This window comes from Pseudophryne corroboree, chromosome 2 (genome assembly GCF_028390025.1).
Source record: "Pseudophryne corroboree isolate aPseCor3 chromosome 2, aPseCor3.hap2, whole genome shotgun sequence".
Taxonomy (NCBI): Eukaryota; Metazoa; Chordata; class Amphibia; order Anura; family Myobatrachidae; genus Pseudophryne; species Pseudophryne corroboree.
In genome coordinates, this window is record NC_086445.1 from 776976338 (window position 1) to 777000415 (window position 24078).

Here is a 24078-nt window from a genome sequence, read left to right on the forward strand (position 1 = left end):
GTATAAAGAAAGAAAAAAAAACCACGGTTAGGTGGTATATACAATTATGGACGGGCTGCCGAGTGCCGACACAGAGGTAGCCACAGCCGTGAACTACCGCACTGTACTGTGTCTGCTGCTAATATAGACTGGTTGATAAAGAGATAGTATACTCGTAACTAGTATGTATGTATAAAGAAAGAAAAAAAAACCACGGTTAGGTGGTATATACAATTATGGACGGGCTGCCGAGTGCCGACACAGAGGTAGCCACAGCCGTGAACTACCGCACTGTACTGTGTCTGCTGCTAATATAGACTGGTTGATAAAGAGATAGTATACTACTAATATTATATATACTGGTGGTCAGGTCACTGGTCACTAGTCACACTGGCAGTGGCACTCCTGCAGCAAAAGTGTGCACTGTTTAATTTTAATATAATATTATGTACTCCTGGCTCCTGCTATAACCTATAACTGGCACTGCAGTGCTCCCCAGTCTCCCCCACAATTATAAGCTATGTGAGCTGAGCACAGTCAGATATATATATATATACATTGATGTAGCACACTGGGCTGAGCAGTGCACACAGATATGGTATGTGACTGAGTCACTGTGTGTATCGTTTTTTTCAGGCAGAGAACGGATATATTAAATAAAACAAACAACTGCACTGTCTGGTGGTCACTGTGGTCGTCAGTCACTAAACTCTGCACTCTCTTCTACAGTATCACAGCCTCAGGTCAATCTCTCTCTCTCTCTCTCAACCCTAATCTAAATGGAGAGGACGCCAGCCACGTCCTCTCCCTATCAATCTCAATGCACGTGTGAAAATGGCGGCGACGCGCGGCTCCTTATATAGAATCCGAGTCTCGCGAGAATCCGACAGCGTCATGATGACGTTCGGGCGCGCTCGGGTTAACCGAGCAAGGCGGGAGGATCCGAGTCTGCTCGGACCCGTGAAAAAAACATGAAGTTCGTGCGGGTTCGGATTCAGAGAAACCGAACCCGCTCATCTCTAGTATATAATATATAGCAGTACGGTACAGTAGGCCACTGCTCTACCTACCTCTGTGTCGTCAAGTATACTATCCATCCATACCTGTGGTGCATTTCAGTTTTGCACAGTTTGCTGACCACCAGTATATAATATATAGCAGTACAGTACAGTTAGCCACTGCTCTACCTAACTCTGTGTCGTCAAGTATACTATCCATCCATACCTGTGGTGCATTTCAGTTTTGCACAGTTTGCTGACCACCAGTATATAATATATAGCAGTATGGTACAGAAGGCCACTGCTCTACCTACCTCTGTGTCGTCAAGTATACTATCCATCCATACCTGTGGTGCATTTCAGTTTTGCACAGTTTGCTGACCACCAGTATATAATATATAGCAGTACGGTACAGTAGGCCACTGCTCTACCTACCTCTGTGTCGTCAAGTATACTATCCATCCATACCTGTGGTGCATTTCAGTTTTGCACAGTTTGCTGACCACCAGTATATAATATATAGCAGTACTGTACAGTAGGCCACTGCTCTACCTACCTCTGTGTCGTCAAGTATACTATCCATCCATACCTGTGGTGCATTTCAGTTTTGCACAGTTTGCTGACCACCAGTATATAATATATACAGTACGGTACAGAAGGCCACTGCTCTACCTACCTCTGTGTCGTCAAGTATACTATCCATCCATACCTGTGGTGCATTTCAGTTTTGCACAGTTTGCTGACCACCAGTATATAATATATAGCAGTACGGTACAGTAGGCCACTGCTCTACCTACCTCTGTGTCGTCAAGTATACTATCCATCCATACCTGTGGTGCATTTCAGTTGTGCGCAGTATATATAGTAGTAGGCCATTGCTATTGATATATTACTGGCATATAATTCCACACATTAAAAAATGGAGAACAAAAATGTGGAGGGTAAAATAAGGAAAGATCAAGATCCACTTCCACCTCGTGCTGAAGCTGCTGCCACTAGTCATGGCAGAGACGATGAAATGCCATCAACGTCGTCTGCCAAGGCCGATTCCTAATGTCATAGTAGAGAGCATGTAAAATCCAAAAAAATAAAGCTCAATAAAATGACCCAAAAATCTAAATCAAAATTGTCTGAGGAGAAGCGTAAACTTGCCAATGTGCCATTTACGAAACGGAGTGGCAAGGAACGGCTGAGGGCCTGGCCTATGTTCATGGCTAATGGTTCAGCTTCACCTGAGGATGGAAGCACTCATCCTCCTGCTAGAAAACTTAAAAGAGTTAAGATGGCAAAAGCACAGCAAAGAACTGTGCGTTCTTCTAAATCACAAATCCCCAAGGAGAGTTCAATTGTGTCGGTTGCGATGCCTGACCTTCCCAACACTAGACGGGAAGAGGTTGCGCCTTCCACTGTTTGCACGCCCCCTGCAAGTGCTGGAAGGAGCACCCGCAGTCCAGTTCCTGATAGTCAAATTGAAGATGTCACTGTTGAAGTACACCAGGATGAGGATATGGGTGTTGCTGGCGCTGGGGAGGAAATTGACAAGGAGGATTCTGATGGTGAGGTGGTTTGTTTAAGTCAGGCACCCAAGACACCTGTTGTCCGTGGGACGAATATGGCCATTGACATGCCTGGTCAAAATACAAAAAAAATCACCTCTTCGGTGTGGAGTTATTTCAACAGAAATGTGGACAACTGGTGTCAAGCCGTGTGTTGCCTTTGTCAAGCTGTAATAAGTAGGGGTAAGGACGTTAACCACCTAGGAACATCCTCCCTTATACGTCACCTCTACCGCATTCATCAGAAGTCAGTGACAAGTTCAAAAACTTTGGATGACAGCGGAAGCAGTCCACTGACCACTAAATCCCTTACTCTTGTAACGCAGCTCCTGCAAACCACACCACCAACTCCCTCAGTGTCAATTTCCTCGTTAGACAGGAGAGCCAATAGTCCTGCAGGCCATGTCACTGTCAAGTCTGATGAGTCCTCTCCTGCCTGGGATTCCTCCGATGCATCCTTGAGTGTAACACCTACTGCTGCTGGCGCTGCTGTTGTTGCTGCTGGGAGTCGATAGTCATCCTAGAGGGGAAGTCGGAAGACCACTTGTACTACTTCCAGTAAGCAATTGACTGTCCAACAGTCCTTTGCGAGGAAGATGAAATATCACAGCAGTCATTCTGCTGCAAAGCGGATAACTCAGGCCTTAGCAGCCTGGGTGGTGAGAAACATGTTTCCGGTATCCACTGTTAATTCACAGGGAACTAGAGACTTGATTGAGGTACTGTGTCCCCGGTACCAAATACCATCTAGGTTCCATTTCCCTAGGCAGGCGATACCGAAAATGTACACAGACGTCAGAAAAAGAGTCACCAGTGTCCTCAAAAATGCATTTGTACCCAATGTCCACTTAACCACGGACATGTGGACAAGTAGAGCAGGGCAGACTCAGGACTATATGACTGTGACAGCCCACTGGGTAGATGTATTGCTTCCCGCAGCAAGAACAGCAGCGGTGGCACCAGTAGCAGCATCTCGCAAACGCACAACTCGTTCCTAGGCAGGCTACGCTTTGTATCACCGCTTTCCATAAGAGGCACATAAGGAGGAGCTAAAACAGAGCGATTCCGCTAGGCATGTGGGACTTGTGGATGGAGCCCTTCATTCGCTTAACCAGGATTCACGGGTGGTCAATCTGTTGAAATCAGAGCACTACATTTTGGCCACCGTGCTCAATCCTAGATTTAAAACCTATGTTGTATCTCTCTTTCCGGCAGACACAAGTCTGAAGAGGTTCAAAGACCTGCTGGTGAGAAAATTGTCAAGTCAAGCGGAACGTGACCCGTCAACAGCTCCTCCTGCAATTTCTCCCGCAACTGGGGGTGCGAGGAAAAGGCCAAGAATTCTGAGCCCACCCGCTGGCGGTGATGCAGGGCAGTCTGTAGCGAGTGCTGACATCTGGTCCGGACTGAAGGACCTGCCAACGATTACTGACATGTCGTCTACTGTCACTGCATATGATTCTGTCACCATTGAAAGAATAGTGGAGGATTATATGAGTGACCGCATCCAAGTAGGCACGTCAGACAGTCCGTACGTATACTGGCAGGAAAAAGAGGCAATTTGGAGGCCCTTGCACAAACTGGCTTTATTTCACCAAAGTTGCCCCCCCTCCAGTGTGTACTCCGAAAGAGTGTTTAGTGCAGCCGCTCATATTGTCAGCAATCGGCGTACGAGGTTACTTCCAGAAAATGTGTTGAAGATGATGTTCATCAAAATGAATTATAATCAATTCCTCCGTGCAGACATTCACCAGCAATTGCCTCCTGAAAGTACACAGGGACCTGAGATGGTGGATTCCAGTGGGGACGAATTAATAATCTGTGAGGAGGGGGATGTACACAGTTAAAGGGGTGAGGAATCGAAGGAAGAGGAGGAGGTGGACATCTTGCCTCTGTAGAGCCAGTTTGTGCAAGGAGAGATTGATTGCTTCTTTTTTTTGCTGGGGGCCCAAACAAACCAGTCATTTCAGTCACAGTCGTGTGGCAGATCCTGTCGCTTAAATTATGGTTTGTTAAAGTGTGCATGTCCTGTTTATACAACATAAGGGTGGGTGGGAGGGCCCACGGACAATTCCATCTTGCACCTCTTTTTTCTTTCATTTTTCTTTGCATCATGTACTGTTTGGGGACTATTTTTGGAAGTGCCATCCTGTCTGACACTGCAGTGCCACTCCTAGAGGGCCAGGTGTTTGTGTCGGCCACTTGTGTCGCTTAGCTTAGTCACACAGCTACCTCATTGCGCCTCTTTTTTTCTTTGCATCATGTGCTGTTTGGGGACTATTTTTTTGAAGTGCCATCCTGTCTGACACTGCAGTGCCACTCCTAGATGGGCCAGGTGTTTGTGTCGGCCACTTGGGTCACTTAGCTTAGTCACACAGCTACCTCATTGCACCTCTTTTTTTATTTGCATCATGTGCTGTTTGGGGAATATTTTTTTGAAGTGCCATCCTGTCTGACACTGCAGTGTCACTCCTAGATGGGCCAGGTGTTTGTGTCGGCCACTTTTGTCGCTTAGTTTAGTCACACAGCTACCTCATTGCGCCTCTTTTTTTCTTTGCATCATGTGCTGTTTGGGGACTATTTTTTTGAAGTGCATCCTGTCTGACACTGCAGTGCCACTCCTAGATGGGCCAGGTGTTTGTGTCGGCCACTTGGGTCGCTTAGCTTAGTCATCCAGCGACCTCGGTGCAAATTTTAGGACTAAAAATAATATTGTGAGGTGTGAGGCGCTCAGAATAGACTGAAAATGAGTGGAAATTATGATTATTGAGGTTAATAATACTATGGGATCAAAATGACCCCCAAATTCTATGATTTAAGCTGTTTTTGAGGGTTTTTTTGTAAAAAAACACCCGAATCCGACAAAAAATTTTCAGGGAGGTTTTGCCAAAACACGTCCGAATCCAAAAGACGGCCGCGGAACCGAATCCAAAACCAAAACACAAAACCCGAAAAATTTCCGGTGCACATCACTAATTTTCTGAGTAGCTCCAGACCTACTCCTAGATTGCGAACACCTCAGTCCGTTTAGTTTCTGGTTTGACATCACAAACAAGCACTGCGTTCGGCCAGCCACTCCTGCGTTTTTACCTGTCATGCCTGCAATTTTTAGCACACTCCCTGAAAACGGCCAGTTTCCGCCCAGAAACACCCACTTCCTGTCAATCACACTACGATCACTCGAGCAATGAAAAAACATTGTTCGAGCTTGAGCAAATCTCCAAAATGTTGTGTTAAATTAGTGAACGCATGCGTGCTGCGTACCATGTGCATGCGCATTTTCCACCTAATCGCTCCGTTGCAAAAAACATCAACGAGCAAACAACTCGGAATTACCACCATAATACAGAAGATTTAAGTAATACAGCAATAGATAAGCCCCACAGACATAAAAGAAAACCTTAAGCACACAGAATGCATAATGCATGTTTGGTGTAGGCATTTTTGGTAATAACTTCCAAGGGTTGTGTATTCCACCCTCACAAGGTACCAGGTGTGGCAGCCATCTTGGGTGCACAGGGTAGGATTACCCAGGGTGAAATAGTCTACCCCTAGAAGAGATGACACAAAATGCGGATGATTTCAGAGTCCAAAAGTTCAGAGTAGGGTTCCAACAACATTACCAGGTCTATGTATTTTTCATCCCATTCACACACATACCAGGTGAGACAGCCATGTTAAGCATACTTCGAAGGTTACACTGTGGGAGATGAGCCATACAAGGGCCCAGTGCATATATGGGAAAACTGACACTTGTGTAGTAGTATGATGTACCCTGTATGTAGGGCACAATGGCAGGGTGGGATAAAAACTATTACAGGTAACCAGTGGAAGAAGGAACATTGGGATAACATTATTTTGCTAAGATCATAGTACGGGTGGGTATGAGAATGTGGGGAGCACACTCAGGACCAATGAAGATGTCCCCACTGAACCTGGTCCTGGTGCTCTCCCCCCACAGATCTCTGCTCATCTTGAGGGTTAGGCCCAGGGGCAGACTTGATGTTCTCAGCTGGAGAGGTGGTAAGCCTGATCCTGGAGATCTCATGATAGAGGTGAGGAGAGGCCACATAATTATCCTGAGTTTTGTGGATGAAAAGCAGTCCTTCTTTTTCATTGTTGGTTTGTTTGCCTTCTGTTTTCCTTCAGTTTAACACAGGTATAACACTGCCATTGATTTTAGCTGCCACTTTATAACTAGCCACTTCATATACTAGGCACTGCAGCATTCTGACCTATACTGAATAAATAAGTCTACAAACACATGTTCATCCTGAATACAACCCCCTCCCCTACACAGCAACCCTCCACCTTCAGCATAAGGAACTATTGCAAAGTCTGTGACCACTGTTGCTTTAAATAAGGATTATGCCCCCTTTTTGCTGAACATGCTAAGCACACATGTAGATCTATTCTTAATATGTCACTCTGATAGTTATATTTTTATATCTTATAGTTAATGTTTTTACTATCTAAACATATTAGTTATTACAAGGTCTAATCAGTGCTGAGACTATTAATATTAGTATATTAGTGCCTACTGTGTATCTGTCGGATGTGGGTTGATAGATAAACAGTGTCTAGCTAGACAGTCAATATATAGACACCATATGTTAGACAGAGATTAGGTCGACATGGTCAAAAGGTCAACAGGGTCAAAAGGTTGACATGAAAAAGATAGACTGTTCAAAAGGTTGACAGGGTCAAAAGGTTGACATGAAAATGGTTGACACCATGTTTTTTGCATTTTTTTAAAACTCTTTATTTATTCAACAAATGGACATATATAAATATATGCAGATAGCAATAAACAGGCAGCGCTCAAATTTCCAAGAAAACCCCCCAAAACAAATAAAAAACATAATATAATACAACACAAAAATAAAAAAGAACGAGTCAGAAGGAAAGGGGGGGAGGGCCAAGGCGAAAATAAGAAGAGGGAAAGCAAGATATCAGGGAGGACAATTACTGGTGTCACAGTGTTCAGTAGTAGCTTATAAGAAAGACAATGGGGAAAGCCAGGGGGAGGTCCCGAGGGCAAATCGTCAAAAGTTCAAGAGAGGTGGATTGAAGGGGGTGCCATATCTAGACTAGGATAGGGCTATCATGTTGACAGCCAGGGGTCCCAGACTACATTAAATTTATGGGGGCAGTCATGGAAATAGTACGTAATCTTCTCCATAGTAGCAATAAACCAGACATAATTAGTTAATGCGTGAATGGTATGGGATTAAGGTGATTTCCAATTTCTGGCAATTAAAGATTTAGCAGTGGCTAAGATATGGGAGAATAATTTGTTCAAAACGGGGTCAACATCTTGGAAAGGGTGGTCTAGCAAAAATACTCAAGGGTCCAGGACAAGCGGAATGCCAGAAAGAGATTTTAACATATCAAGGACCTTAGTCCAGAAGGGAACTATAATAGGGCAAGTTCAGCATATATGATATAAGGTGCCTCTCTGGCCGCAGCCCAACAAACTGGAGTAGCAGAGGGAAAATTTTTAGATAGTCTATCAGGGGTATAATACCAACGATAACACAATTTATAGGAGGTTTCCTTTATACTGGTTGAGATAGAGCTCTTAGCTATTCCCTCCCTCACTTCCTCCCAACAGGAGTCATCCGGAGGGGGGCCGAGATCACTCTCCCACTCCAGCTCATGGCGGGTCCGCAAAGGAGAGGCGGCTTCAATCAATATCAAGAATAAGTGAGAGATTATACTCTTGCCAATAGGAGTCTCCAAAAAAACACACTCAAAAGGGGTGGGATCCTCATCCATCCCAGTATAGGAGAGTGATTGAAGGAAATGTAGAATCTGGAGAAATTCAAAGAAGGGGGGCACCAATGAGAGAAATTTAACCTTGATTTTATCAAGAGAAATCCATGATCCCTGAGAGCGGAGATCCGACACGACTCTAATACCTGCCTTGCACCACAATTTAAATTGTGTAGGAGAGAGACCATTAGGGAAAGCCGGATTATCCCACAGGGGGGTGAGGGGGGAGGAAGAGGAGGACAGCTTAAATTTATTGGATGAGTAGTCCCAAAGATAGAGGGAGAATTTAAGGGAGGGGAATAAATGGAGCAGCGAGCTTCTAGAAGTTTTATCTAGACCCCAAAGACAGGCTAAGGAACGGACTCCTAGCATGTAGGTCTCCAAGTAAATCCAAGCAATAGTACCCAGAGAAGCAAAGGAGGTCGAGATATGGCTCAAATGGCTGGCCAGATAATACAGCTTAACATCGGGGAACCCACTACCTCCTAACGATTTAGGAAGCTTGAGAGTACCTAGAGCTAATCTAGGGGGGTTATCATTCCACACAAAGCGTGAAAGATATGACTGTATTTCCTTCAGCACTTTTTCAGGTACTTTAACCAGGAGAGTTTGGAATAGATAGAGGATATGGCGCAAATTAGTCATTTTGATAGCAATAATCCTGCCCAACCACAAAATTATATAGGATTTCCAGAGTTTAAGATCCTGCCTGAGTTTATGGATAAGCCGGGGAAAGTTTTCTGCATAAAGATGACAATAACAGGACGTAATATAAACTCCTAAATACTTAATTTTACGGACTTCCAATTTAAAGTGATATGAGGAGTATAGAGAACTCTTTAGATCATGAGGAATCTGGAGGGGAAGAGCCTCAGATTTGGAAAAATTAATTTTGTAGCCAGATAAGCAACCATATTCATTGATAATGTCATAGAGAGCAGGAAGGGAAGATTGAGGATGTGTGAGGGCCAGCAGAACATCATCTGCAAACAACAAGATTTTGAAAGTCTGGGGCCCTGCCTCCACACCACGCACCCTGTTAGATAGTCTGTTCATGGCAGCAAGCGGCTCAATGGCCCTCATTCCAAGTTGATCGCTCGCTAGCTGCTTTTAGCAGCAGTGCTTTTAGCAGCAGATGGGAGTGTTTCTAAGCTTAGCAGAAGTGCGAACGAAAGGTTAGCAGAATAGTGCTGACATTTTTTCAAGCAGTTTCAGAGTAGCTGCAGACCTACTTCTTTGTGATCACTTCAGTCTGGTTCCTGGTTTGACATCACAAACACGCCCTGTGTTTGGCCAGACACTCCCCCATTTCCCCAGGCACGCCTGCGTTTTTGCCTGACACGCATGCGTTTTTTAGCACACTCCCGGAAAATGGCCATTTACCACCCAGAAACACCCACTTCCTGTCAATCATTCAACGATCAACAGTGCGACTGAAAAGCGTCGCTAGACCTTGTGTGAAACTGCATAGTTTTGTGTGAAAGTACATCGCGCGTGTGCACTGCGGCCCGTACGCATGCACAGAAATGCCAATTTTTAGCCTGATCACTGCGCTGCCAACAACGGCAGCTAGCGATCAACTCGGAATGACCACCAATGACCACAGCAAATACGAGGGGTGAAAGTGGGCAGCCTTGCCTCGTGCCATTAGTAAGTGGGAAAGGGTCTGAAAGAATACCATCAGTCAAAACTCTCACCACTGGGGAAGAATATAGGGCCGATACAGCGGCCAAAAATTCAGCATTTATACTGAACATTTGCAGGGTTTTAAACAAAAAAGGCCACAATATGCGATCAAATGCCTTTTCAGCATCCAAGGAGAGGATGAGGGAAGGGGTTTGTCTATGATTGAGAATTTGGATAAGATATATTATCCGCCTTGTGTTGCCACTGGCCTGGTGACCTGGGATAAAACCCACTTGGTCATAACGGATCAGGCCAGGGAGAACACTGTTTAAACGAGTGGCCAAAATGTTAGCGTACAACTTAATATCAACGTTTAGTAACGAAATAGGTCTGTAATTGGAACAATCATGGAGGCTTTTATCTTCTTTATGAATAATAATTATTTTGGCTTCAAGCATAGTTTGGGAAAATTTTTATTTACAGGTACCCCGTTTATTCTATGTGGACAAGGGGACCAAGGTGCTCCATGTCAACATAGGTAAGTATGTGTGTGTGTAAGTGTGCATGTATGTCAATTAAAATTGTACTATCATGATGTGTGTGTTGTGTATTTTTTGGGGTAATTTTTTGTAGTAGAACTACAAGTACCAGTGGACCCGTTATTTTCCTGCATGCTGCTACTTATGGTTCTCCAAGTAGCAGCTTGCAGAGGAGGCTTGCTGAGACTTCTAGTTCTCCTACAAAAAACAATATTCTTTAATTTTACACAATGGCTATCAGCCTCCCATCCACTGCCCACAGATGGGGGGACAGCCTCAGGCTTCACCCCTGGCCCTTGGGTGGCTGGAGGGGGTATTCCTTGATTAAAGGGATCCCCACTCCTCCAGGGTACCCCTGCCAGGGGTGACTAGTTGGGAGGGTAATGCCACGGCCGCAGGGACCAGTATAAAAGTGTCCCCCAGCTGTGGCATTATCTCTCTGGCTAGTGGAGCCCGGTGCTGGTTTAAAAAATACAGGGGACCGCTACGTGTTTTGTCCCCCGTATTTTTTGAACCAGGACCGGCTCAAAGAGCCCGAGGCTGGTTATGTTAGGAGGGGGGGGGGAACCCATGCAAATTTTTTTCAATTTTTAACCCATTCACACCCCTTCCCACTGTAAGCGTGCATGGATCTCACTGATCCGTGCATGCCTAACAGAATACGGATAAAAGAGCAGGTCTATTTGAAAACTGCTTTTTTTAGGAATGCCTTCATTTCCCGGCAGTGTTTGGCTATTGCCGGCAGTGATTGTGAATTTGAATTGCTAGTAAATTTTCGAGTTGTATAAAATAACAGACATGTTTGACCGATGGTGTATTCTTTCGTATTTGTGAACTCTGCCGTTAAAACAAATACGAATGCCCTCATCACTGCCGAGATTTCTGTTTAGTAAATTCCCAAGATGACCCTTTGAAAACATAAAACAAAATCGGACAAAATCTGGAGCTTAGTAAATATAACCCAGGTGTCAAGATATGGACAAATTTTTTGTAGTAGGAAGCCAAAAAGCTATCTGGACCTGGGTAATGTGATGGTTTTTGGGACTGCAGTGCATTAGCAATCTCTTCATCAGAGATGTCTTGGTTTATTAGAATAGAAACTTGTTCAGATAGACAGGGTAGGTGGGCTTGCTGGAGGAATTCGTTAATCATATCACCAGAAGGTCTGGATTCTACTACGTCCCTATTTAGATTATAAAGGTTAGAATAAAAGCCCTGAAATTCTCGGTTAATGGTGTTAGGAGAGTAAGAGAGGTCACCATTGCTGGTCTTAACAGTCAGGATGTTATTGCGCGAACTCTTGGCCCTATGTTTAAAGGCTAGGATACTATCGGCTTTATCCCCTTTTTCATAAAAAATCTGGTTAAATTTTTGCAAAGATTTGGCTGTGCATTCCAATAGGAACAGTGAGAGGGCTGCTTTAGCTTTATTTACAGACTCAAAAAGAGTCTGAGATGGGGTCAATTTATGCTGGAGTTCGAGAGAGTGAAGTCTAGAGGTAAGGGATGTTAGGTGAGAATTAGTAAGTTTCCTATATTTAGAAGCCAAACTAAGATGGCATCGCAAGACCACCTTATGAGCTTCCCAAAGAGTCAACGGAGTGTAAATGCTGATTTACTTACAGGACTAAAAGCAATACATTAATACACTCAATACACTTAAATTCGAGCTGCTGCGGCCGCTGTATGTAATCCTTAACCTACGTAATTTTTACCCAGTTAGCGTACAAAGGCCCGTACCGCGTATGCACTTTGCATACACATACCGCGACGGACGTACAAAGTACACACAGTGCACCAACATGCTTAGAGAACAATACAGCTACACATGTGGCTGAAATACACTTTAAACTTTAGCAGGAAAGAGACATGACACCAATTGTATTTAAGATGTTGGGATCCGACCCACCAACATATAATTGCTGAAAGGGGGTTACAACAGATATGCAATCACAATAACAGAAAAGAGGCTACAATCAATGGTACATAAGTTTGGTTTCGCCAGCGCCACACGGTCCGGTGCTTAGTCAATCAAGCAAGATGACCTTCAGAGAGAGATGAATGACCGGCTAGGCAGCTTGGCTTTCATACAGTTGGTCAAAACACAATACAATAGAAACTGTAACCTCTTCATCTATAGGAAAAAGGGCTGGTCATTTACAGTACAGGAGGGGTCATAGGTTGGTTTGAATAGGTGGGTGATGTCTGGTCCAGGTGTGCTTGCAGTTGGTCTCCACTGGGTTCCCGCCGAATATCAGAGTACAGTAAACACAGTATAATATTAATATCCTGTTCCTGTGCATAATTATGTGCAGGAGCATGCTATCTTCTGCAAACTGCTACCGGAATTTTGCCCTTAAAATGCCCTACAGTTGGATACCAAACACCACCTCACAACCTAATGCTGTCCCATCATATCCTGCAAAGGTGAATCCCTTTGTTGTTGTACCTTTTAAACAAGTATAACTTGCTGGTGTGGTGCGTGTGGGCTATGTGTATATTGTGCACTATGTGGATTAAATATGAGATGTGTCTTTGAGGCTTTTCTATGCGAATACAAATGCTACTGTAATTACTCATACCACACGCTAATATGCAGGACCACGTGAGCGGTCATACGCAACTTGCAAATATGCGCACGCATGGCAGAACAAGTACGTGCACAGAGGCCATCTGTGTGGAGTTTTTATGTAATGTGTGTACTGTAATATTTTCCGACTTCGACAGTATACCCTATGGCTGTCATCAATAACTGCCACTCTTATCTAGTAAACTAAAAATATTACCTATACAATATATACAAAGCTTGGATGATCGGGGGAGAGTTGTAGGTGGGAAATGTATAGCCTAGTGGGATAGTAAAAGCATGAATGTATGACTCAATGTCTGATAGGCATGTATCATCATGCCGTATATGTTCTAAGTAAGCTTCAAGGTATTGCAAAGTATACATTAAATCCTTCTTATCCCGTATTAAGGGTCTGTACTTGGGCAAACAAACACTACCGAGCTCCTTTCGGGCAAGGGCTTTTGACCCTCGCCTCTTTGGCTTCCAATACCAACAAATGCGGAGCACATTTAGTTGATGATACATGGAGGGGGATCATATGTGAATGCTACTATATGTGTATAACACCTGTCGACTATGTGTGCCATTAACTGAGGGTTTGCAGAGATGAAGATAAGACACATATATAAAAATACATTCACATAAACATTGGGTTGGTTTGACATCTTTTCTGGTTGGATGTTTCTGGGTAAAAGGGGGAGACAGAGAAAAATGGTGAAAGAAACAGGCCATGAAATTCATTTGCAATCCTTATCATAACACTGTTTCTATAGATGGGTCATAAACTAAATCTGCTGCGGTGACAACGCCCTCGCTCCTTAGACTCATCAAATCAGTGCCGTGCTTGCGCCGCGTTAGAATTTGAACACACCTGAATATCAGACCAAGAATTATGATGACTCCCAGGATACAAAGGAGATACTTTCCCACAGTCATAATTACATTCTGTACCCACTCTCCTAACCCTGAGAACCATTTGCGTGGGTTCAACCATGAGACCCAGCCAGTCAGTTCATTACCCACAGCCGTCAAGTTAAGGTTGTGCTTCCTCCTGAACTACCACTTCAACTGCAAGATCTCGTCCATCTTTTGATCAATGATTTCCGTGGGGTAGTCAGTGCTATTCGTAATATACGTACAGCACTTCACACCATATTGAGTTGCCAGGGTAACACAGTACCCACCTGTCACAGCTGTAACGTAATTGAGGACCATCCTGTGCTGAATCAGCTCCTTCTTGTAGGCTTGTAACTCCCTTCCTGTATACCTGAAGGTGTCATTATACATCTCAGTGATATTATCTATCAAGTTCGTTAGCGCATGGATGTACCTATAATTTATAGTTCCTCTGGCAGCACGGGTGATATCTAATGAGAGAAGGAACTGAATCCCAGTGGATTTGTGGATCAAATCAGAGGCTGCGTGCTCTGTCCTGTCTATGAGGTGTCTGAGCACTGCTGAGAACGTCTTTCATCTTATCGTGGGTTATGGTCATGACCTCTGGTAGTACTCTCCCAATATAACACAATCCCTCAGAGTTTGGAGTAAGCCACTTGTACGCTTTCCTCCCACATATGAAATAGGCATCATCTGGGAGAACATAGGGGACAAAATGTATTTACCATATTGCAAATCTTCCATGTAAATAATCCAATCCCTAGATCTCTCATTTGTTCAGTACAAGTATTTGGCTGGTTGACATGGGCACAATACCCCTGTGATACCTTTCCAACCCACATGGTTTTGCTTTCACGTGTATACTGGAACCAAAAATACTTTCCACTGTTGGCAATCTTGCGTACAAGTTCAGAGTTGATAGGTATCCTATCAGCTCTGTGCGAAAAGGTCATTGTCTGGTTATTCCACATCACTTCCCAATTTCCTGGTTTTCGGAAATTGGAAATATTAAAGCACAACAGGGACCTATCTACATTGTACTGGTGGAGCTTCAAGCTAGGGGGCCTAGATATATTGAATTTCTTGTCCACCAGTCTCCCACCCCATAATTCGAGTACCTCATCTATTGCTAAAGGGTACGGTACTAATCCTGACTTACTCTGTCCTTGAGGTACCTGTGAGCACACCCAACATTCTGTCTGGTTTAACACCTTACCCACTAATGAGTGGTAATCACTCAATGGATGTCGGTCCATGACGATATTAATGTTGGACTGACATCTCTGGATACACCCATCTTCGACTATGTTCTCACAATTTCTACAAATACAATATTCATCAAACAATAACCCCTCACATTGCCTCCGAGCTCCATGACTACCAGCGCACTTACTGATACCAGCCTTTACTCGAGTGATGTGCTGCTCCTGAGGTCCTACAAATCTGTACTCGCCATCAGAACCCATTCCAGATCCTTGCTCGACTTCTCTGGGACCCTCACCAAAACAAATTGTCCTGAACAAAAACAGAATTACCAGAAAAACCCGAAACGCAGTCTCTTGAGGTAGCTCCATTTTGTTAGGGAAAGAGAAGGAAAATAAGAAGGGGGAGAGAGAGAAAAGGGTAATGGGAGGTGGAAAAAAAAGAAAACTGGTACGACAACCGTTTTTGATCTTGTTGTTCTCCGCGCTCAGGTGCTGTTTCAACAGTCCTACCTCTCAGCTTTCCAGGAACATACACTCTAGTAATACGAGGTTCTCTTCACCTTGCTCTTTGTCACGAGTTTTCTCCAGGTCAGCGACCTTCTTGCAGTGGGACGAGTGGACCCAAGTCTCTCTTTCGGCAACCTTTAGTGCTGTCATGCTGGTTAACAAGACTTGATACGGTCCTTCCCACCTGTCTATGAGGCAACCTGAGCGTAAAAAATGTTGAATCATCACATAATCCCCAGGCTCAATGTCATGACAATTACTGTTCGGTAGGTCAGGTATCACCAGCTATAGATTTCTTTGTTGATTTCTCAGCTGCCGGCTCATCCTAACCAAATATTTCACAGTTATTTTGTTATTGCATTTCAAATTATCCTGGGGGTCTATCATTACATGGGGTTGTCAAAAAAAAAGAATTTCAAAGGGTGATAAGTTAAGTGGTGACCTGGAAGTGGTTCTGATGCTGTACAACACTAGTGGCAAAGCTTCTGGCCACAGCAATCCAGTTTCAGCCATCATGTTGCTCAGCTTATTCTTAATAGTGCTGTTCATTCTCTCCACCTTCGCACTCGCCTGTGGCCGGTACGGAGTATGCAGCTTGCTATTAATTCCCATCAGTTTGCACATGATCTGAAAGACTTCACCTGTAAAATGGGTACCCCTATCACTTTTAATCATTCTAGGGATACCATATCTGCACACAAATTCCTGCATGATTTTCCTTGCAGTGAACACAGCAGTATTTGTGGCAGCAGAGAATGCTTCTACCCAGTTGGAAAACACTTCAGTACATACTAACACATAGTTCAAATTCCTACAGGGTGGTAACTGTATGAAGTCGATTTGTATTTCCTGAAAAGGTCCATCTGTAGGAGGGATATGGGATGACTCCATTGGTATTGCCTTACCAATATTCTTCCTCAAGTAAGACATGTCATTGCTCTCCTACCCGCATGAGAAGAGAATCCTGGTGCACTCCAGTAGGCTCTTACCAGCTTGCACATACCCTCCTTGCCCAGATGAGTCAGACTATGTGCCGCCTCAGCTAGACTTGGAAGATATGATCTGGGGGCCACTGGCTTACCGTGTCCATCTGTACAAAGTCCTGAGCACTCCTGACCATATCCCTTCACCTTCCAGACCGCCTTTTCCTGTAGGGAACACAAATTTTGCATTTCAATTAACTGTTGCATGTTAACTGTTTGAAATGTCATCAGTGATGTGATGTTAGTTCGTATGGTTGTGCTTGCTGCTGATTTAGCAGATTCGTCTGCCCGGCTGTTACCAAGTGAGATTGGGTCTTGGTTATAAGTGTGTGCTTTACACTTGATAACAGCCACTCTGTCTGATTCCTGTATTGCTGTCAGGAGCCTTTTGATGTGGGACACATGCGCTACAGGTGTGCCAGCTACTGTCATGAAATTTCTGAGGTGCCACAGGGCCCACAAAACATGCACCACTCCAAAGGCGTACCTTGAGTCCATGTATATATTAGCTGACTTACCTTTGGCCAACTCACATGCTCTGGTCAGGGCGACCACCTCATCGACTTGTGCTGAGTGTGGTGGGCCAAGGGGTTCAGCTTCTATGGTACCTTCATCATCTACAACTGCATATCCGGTACACAGGTCTCCCGATTCCATCTGTCTGTTGCAACTACTGTACCTTCAGTGTAGAAGGTAAAGTCTACTCATTCCAGTGGGTTGTCACTGATGTCAGGTCTCGCAGTGAAAGTTTGGTTCAGGTATTCCATACAATCATGCGTATCAGTATCTGCACTAAATCCTCCTTCACCATCATTCTTATCCTCCACCCTTTGTGCCTGTCCAGGCACACTTGGCAAGGGGTGTAGTATGGTATGCCGGTGGCAGGGCTCCTGGCGACCAGCATTCCGGCGCCAGGAGCACTGATCCACTCTCAGGTTGAAAGGATTGTAAACAGTCATGCAAGGCCTTGGAGAAAATACTCGGGCTGTCAATGAAACCTTGGGGTAGTCGAGTCCAGGTGTACTGTACTCCCCTGTATGTGAAGGCAAAGAGGTATTGGCTGTCAGGGTGAAGAAGGACAGAAAAGAAAACAGAACAGAGATCAATGACAGTGAAGAATTTTGCGGTGGAGGGAATCTGCATGAGGATGACAGCTGGATTGGGCACTACGGGGAATTGGCTCTCAACTATTTTGTTTATTCCCCCTAGATCCTGCACTAACCTGTAACCCCTCCCCCCACTCTTTTTCACAGGGAAGATGGGACTATTGGCTGTGCTGGGCGTCCTGACTAGGATGCCCTGCTGTAGCAGCCGCTCTATGACGGGGTACACTACTAATTCTACCTCTGGCTTCAGAGGATACTGAGGTATTTTTGAGCTATCCTGCCATCTTTTACTTGTACTGCTACTGGAGCTACATTCGCCATCAATCCAGTGCCCTGTCCATCTTTGGTCCATAGGGAACACGGTATTTGTGAGATCATTTCCTCTACCTGTGATGGACACGTGTCTATAACAGTAGAATGCGACATTAGCCTTTGAGGGGTGTCTAGTATAACTTGCACTTCCTGAGCAAGGTTCTCAGGTGTATCCAAGAAGACACCCTCAGGAGAACAATATATGAAACACCGCATTTTACACAATAAGTCTTTGCCAAGTAGATTAGTCGGATCTGATGCAGCCAGCAGAAAGGAATGTTATATCTGCAAGGGCCCTATCATAATCTCTGCAGGTCTACTCAAAGGGTATTGTTGCACCATTCCTGTTACTCCCATTGCCGAAATCGTTTTACCCATGGTTTTTACACCTGATGTGGAATTCAACACTGACCTGGCCACCCCTGTATCTACAAGAAAAGGTAATGGAACACCAGATGCATCAACCATGACCTCAGGTTCACTACCAAGGCTAGCAATCAACTTCACTGGCTGCAGACTACATGTGTGGCCCAACCTCTATTGTGTAGTGGGACCCTCCCGCAGCGTGTTGGCAGTTACAATATGTGAGGGGGGTAGCTGTGCCTGTCTCTCCTGGGTGGGTACCTTTTTGTTTACCCTCTATGTGGCTCGTAATCTTTTCTATATGGTCCCTGATCCCAATTTTGTAAATTGTAGTGTGGTTCGTATTCAGGTCTAGGGGTTCTGTATATGTTATGTGTCCTACTACTCCTGCAATCCTGGGCAAAATGTCCTTCCTTTTTACAAATGTAACATATTCTCGGCCTTTTCCAAACATCAGGGATCTGGGGTTTTGGCTGATGGGGGATGGGGTTTTGCTGTAAGAGCCTGTATACTCACCGTCATCAGCTTATCTCCTTGTGACTCCATGTGCTTACTGATGTTATGATCATACTCAATAGCAGACTCTCTCAATGCAGCCACCGAGATACCTCTCCAATTAGGTAGAGAGGTTTGCACCCTTGTCCTTAGTGCCTCCTTTAAACTGTCCATTAACACAGAGACAGCTACCTCCCTGTGGTGTGCATTATCCCTAATATCCTCGATCCCAATGTATCTAGCTATTTCCTGCAGTGCTCAATGGAAATACTCGAATGTCATTTCACCTTTCTTTTGTCTTATGGAGAAGATTTTATTCCATTTAACAACAGTAGAGAAATACACTCCTAATTGCAGGTTGATTTGCCGTCCATTCACCTGATTGTACTCATCAGTGAGAGGTACCTCTGCATCTAACTTACAATCTGTTATGAATTTCGTGATGTCAATATTTGAGGGTAAACATACCCGTAGCACTGTTCGCCAATCTTTATTTGTGGGTTCATGGGCGTTACCTAATTCTTTAACGAATTTCTGGCATCTGACTAGATCTTTTCTGGGATCGGGGAATTCTGACATAATTGACCTTAACTCTGCTCGGTACCAAGGACAATGCATGGCAATGTTCCTGATGGGAGTTACTCCCTGACTGTCAGTTTTCCCATTGGGGACTGCAATCACCCTGACAGGATTTAGTTCAACTATATAATTTTGACTTGATTCTATAATGCGGGGAGCTATCGTTTCTGCATAGTGTATGGTGCCGTACTTACTGGTGGACACAACCTCACTCACCCCTCCGCTGGGGGGTATCGCTACTACTCTTGGTGGTTGGGCCGTGCCCACCTGGGTGTCATGTATAGTGGCTGCTAGAGAGAGTGCCGATATCATGCTGGGCTCATCTTCCTGCTTACAATCCTGGGGGAAATTTAAAATGGGATACAGCTGGCAAAGGTTAGTGTTAACACATTGATCAATCACTTTCCTATCCTTTACCAAGGTACCATTGCTTGTAGCCAATTTCTCCCCATCAACATATGGTGGTGGTGGTGCACTCGCAATCGCTTTCCTGCTAGGTTTGGAACCTGCTTTGCGAGCCAGTCCCTTTTGCACCTCCCCCTCTTGTTGCCACAGATTTAAACAATCGGTATGTCTGACCCTTTGTTTTCTAGATTTAATCAGACATATTCTAATCCTTATGTTCTGTAACACCTCTGATTCAAAGCTGCCCATCCTGGGGAATGATGCCCTATCTTCCGCAATCATATGCACCCATTCATTGCAATAAGCCTCCGTGTGTGGACCATATTTCTCACACATAATAAACCTTTCTGACCCCCTGGGCCACAATTCTCCTGCCTGAACCCTGGCTAAACGTCTCTCACTTGAGCAATTGGCTCCCATATTTGTGGGCCTTTTCCCACAAACACCAAAATACACAATACAAGCAGACGGTGAAAGTTCTCTGAGAGCTCTTCACCCGCTCTCGCCCATGCTGGCCAGTACTTCAATACACTGTCGATAGTGGATCGCGATGTACCCAACTTAGGGCTCCTATCAGACCTTACAGCACCGTAATTTCTTTCTGTGGAAGTTCTGTTGGAATATTTTCTTGAGAGAGGCAGCAAAAAATTCCTTTTCTGTATCTTTCCACTGGAATTTTTGTAGGGTGAAAAATAGAAAACTTCGATAACTATTGCACACCCTTTCCAGTGGAAGCCCACCAGGGAGATTTCCCGACGTTATAAAAGAAAAACCCCTTGTTTACACAATCACGCCTGCGTATGCTTTCCACAGCGCCTATGACACAATAGTATCACGTTGTGCTGTGTAAAACACATGGGCGTGCGGTTCAATCGCACAGTCTATAGATACTAGTTTTCTATCCACCCTATGATCGCTGTTACCTGAAACACCTAGACCACTCTAGACCACATAGATTTGGGACACCTAGATCACCTAGACCACGTCAGACCACCTAGACAATATGTAGGTTTGCGAACCCTTACACCACTGAGCCTCTACTAACCCAGTGTTTCCACGGGATCCCGATTTCTCCTCGGGGTTCAATACACTCACTCCTGCTTTCACTCACTCAGATACACCTCGTTTTTCTTTTCTGTACAGAAAATACCACTCTTCCAGGTTGGTTACTTTACCCCAGAGGTACTTACAGTTTTAAACAAAATATTTAAGGTTACTTGTTTTTTAAATCGGATAGTTATGTGCTATTGTATTAAATGTATACTACCCAGCCTTTACTTGAACAACTATTGTGTGACTTATACTTAGCGTCCGCAATCCTATGCAACCTTGCGTAAACATGCGACCGTGCGTGCCTTTTACACCATGTGTGCGAAGCTGTACTTTGTCCGTACCACGTGTACAAAAGTGCATCCGCAATTCAACAAACCACACAGACTCAATAAATGTGAGCAATACAAACTATTATTGCTCACTAACACAACCCACACTTGTTCTGTATAAACCTTTAACGACTAGGCAAGAACTGCGTTTTGTGTTTTATGATTACACCCTTAATATACTTATTTCAAATTGATCTATATAGCAAACAAATTTATCCGATTTCACACAGGTCTAAAATGACTAATAACCTATGGCAACATAATGTGGGAGAGTATGCAAAATATCGGTACGCTCTGTGTACGCCTTTTGGCGCCAAAAAAAATTACACAGATTTTTAAATAGCTTTTTTTTCCTGTTTCCCCCGGATTCTATCAGCACATCTGCAGACCAGACAGAGCAGACGCAATCTAACAGCACACAAACAGGGTTTCAAAACATCCAAACAACCAGGAAAAGGTTTTACTTAAAGATGTATCTCCACACTTTGCTGATAGATTAAAGTCTGCTATAATCTGCTAGCCTATGAGCATGTGAAAAACCGTATCGAGCCCCCAATTTTAAATGCTGATTTACTTACCGGACTAAAATCAATACCTTAATGCACTCAATACACTTAAACTCGAGCCGCTGCGGCCGCTGTATGTAATCCTTAACCTATGTAATTTTTACACTGTTAGCGTACAAAGGCCCATACCGCGTACACACGCCGTGACGGACGTACAAAGTACACACAGTGCATACACACACACACCAACATGCTTAGAGCACAATGCGGCTACACGTGTGGCTGAAATACACTTTCAACTTTAGCAGGAAAGAGACAAGACACCAATTGTATTTAAGATGTTGGGATCCAACCCACCAACATATAATTGCTGAAAGGGGGTTACAACAGATATACAATCACAATAACAGAAAAGAGGCTACAATCAATGGTACATACGTTTGGTTTCATCAGCGCCACACGGTCCGATGCTCAGTCAATCAAGCAAGATGACCTTCAGAGAGAGATGAATGACCGGCTAGGCAGCTTGGCTTATATACAGTTGGTCAAAACACAATACAATAGAAACTGTAACCTCCTCATCTATAGGACAAAGAGCTGGTCATTTACAGTACAGGAGGGGTCATAGGTTGGTTTGAATAGGTGGGTGATGTCTGGTCCAGGTGTGCTTGCAGTTGGTCTCCACTGAGTTCCCGCCGAATATCAGAGTACAGTAAACACAGTATAATATTAATATCCTGTTCCTGTGCATAATTATGCGCAGGAGCATGCTATCTTCTGCAAACTGCTACTGGAATGTTGCCCTTTAAATACCCTACAGTTGATTATAAAACACCACCTCACAACCTAATGCTGTCCCATCATATCCTGCAAAGGTGAATCCCTTTGTTGTTGTTCCTTTTAAACAAGTATAACTTGCTGGTGTGGTGCATGTGGGCTATGTGTATATTGTGCACTATGTGGATTAAATATGAGGCATGTCTTTGAGGCTTTTCCATGCGAATACAAATCCTACCGTAATTACTCATACCACGTGCTAATACGCAGGACCCGGTCATATGCAACTTGCAAATATGCGCACGCATGGATGAACAAGTACGCGCACTGAGGCCATCTGTGTGGAGTTTTTATGTAATGTGTGTACTGTAATATTTTCCGACTTCGACAGGAGAGTTATCGGGAGATTTGTTAAATTGGAAGTATTCCAACAAACAGTTTTTAATCTTATCGGAATATTCAGAGTTATGCAATAGAGAATCATTAATTCTCCAAGAAACGGGGGGTGCGAAGCAAAAGACACAAGGTCAACCATTATAGGACAGTGATCTGACCAAACCATAGGGTGGATGGCGGCCAAAGTTAGTTTAAGAGATAGATCTCTGCTGAGGAGGATCATGTCAATCCTAGAATAGATGCTGTGTACTGAGGAGTAAAATGTATAATACCTGGCTGTGGGGTCAATTATCCTAAAAGAATCAAACAGTAGGTGCCTTTTAAGGAGAGAATGCAGGGCCCTCAATGCTGGGGAGAGGGATCTTGAAGCTGGAGGGGATAAAGAAGAGGAGCGATCAATAGCGGCATCGAGGACCTTGTTAAAATCTCCGGCCAGAATTAGTACCCCTTTAGCATATTTGGAAAGTAAGGAATCAATTTTCCTAAAGAAACGGGCTTGATTTTGGTTAGGTGCATATATATTACCCAAGGTACATAAGGTATTGTTAAGTTTACCAACTAATATGAGCCATCTACCTTCCTTGTCAGCATAAACATTTTCAGGAACGAATGTTAAGTGGGAAGCAAGGAGGATCGACACCCCTCTTTTTTCTGTTTGGAATCACAAGCATGAAAAGTCAAAGGAAAAGATTTAGATTTCAACTCTGGGTGGAGGGATTTCTTAAAGTTGGTCTCTTGTAAAAATACAAGGTCACTTCTAGATCGTTTAAGGGACATAAAAGGTTTAGTGCATTTTGAGGGGATGTTCATACCTTTGACGTTTTGTGAGTATATTCTAAAAGCCATGATAATCGACATGTAAATGCGCCTTGGAACCTCCAACGGAGGGTAGTGCCACTACAAAAGGAAACAATAAGAGAAGATCCAGGGAAATAAACAACCAATACATTACAGTGTGACAGAGACAGCCCTGGGGAAAAGGTAGAAGGAGGAAAACATACAAAAAATGGGAAAATAAAGGAGATCGGGGAAGTGGAAGACCAGGAAGAGATACATCTGGTCTGAGTTGCCGGTCAGGGGAAAGTAGAAAAAAGCCACTAGGTGACAGAGACCGCGCATGGGCA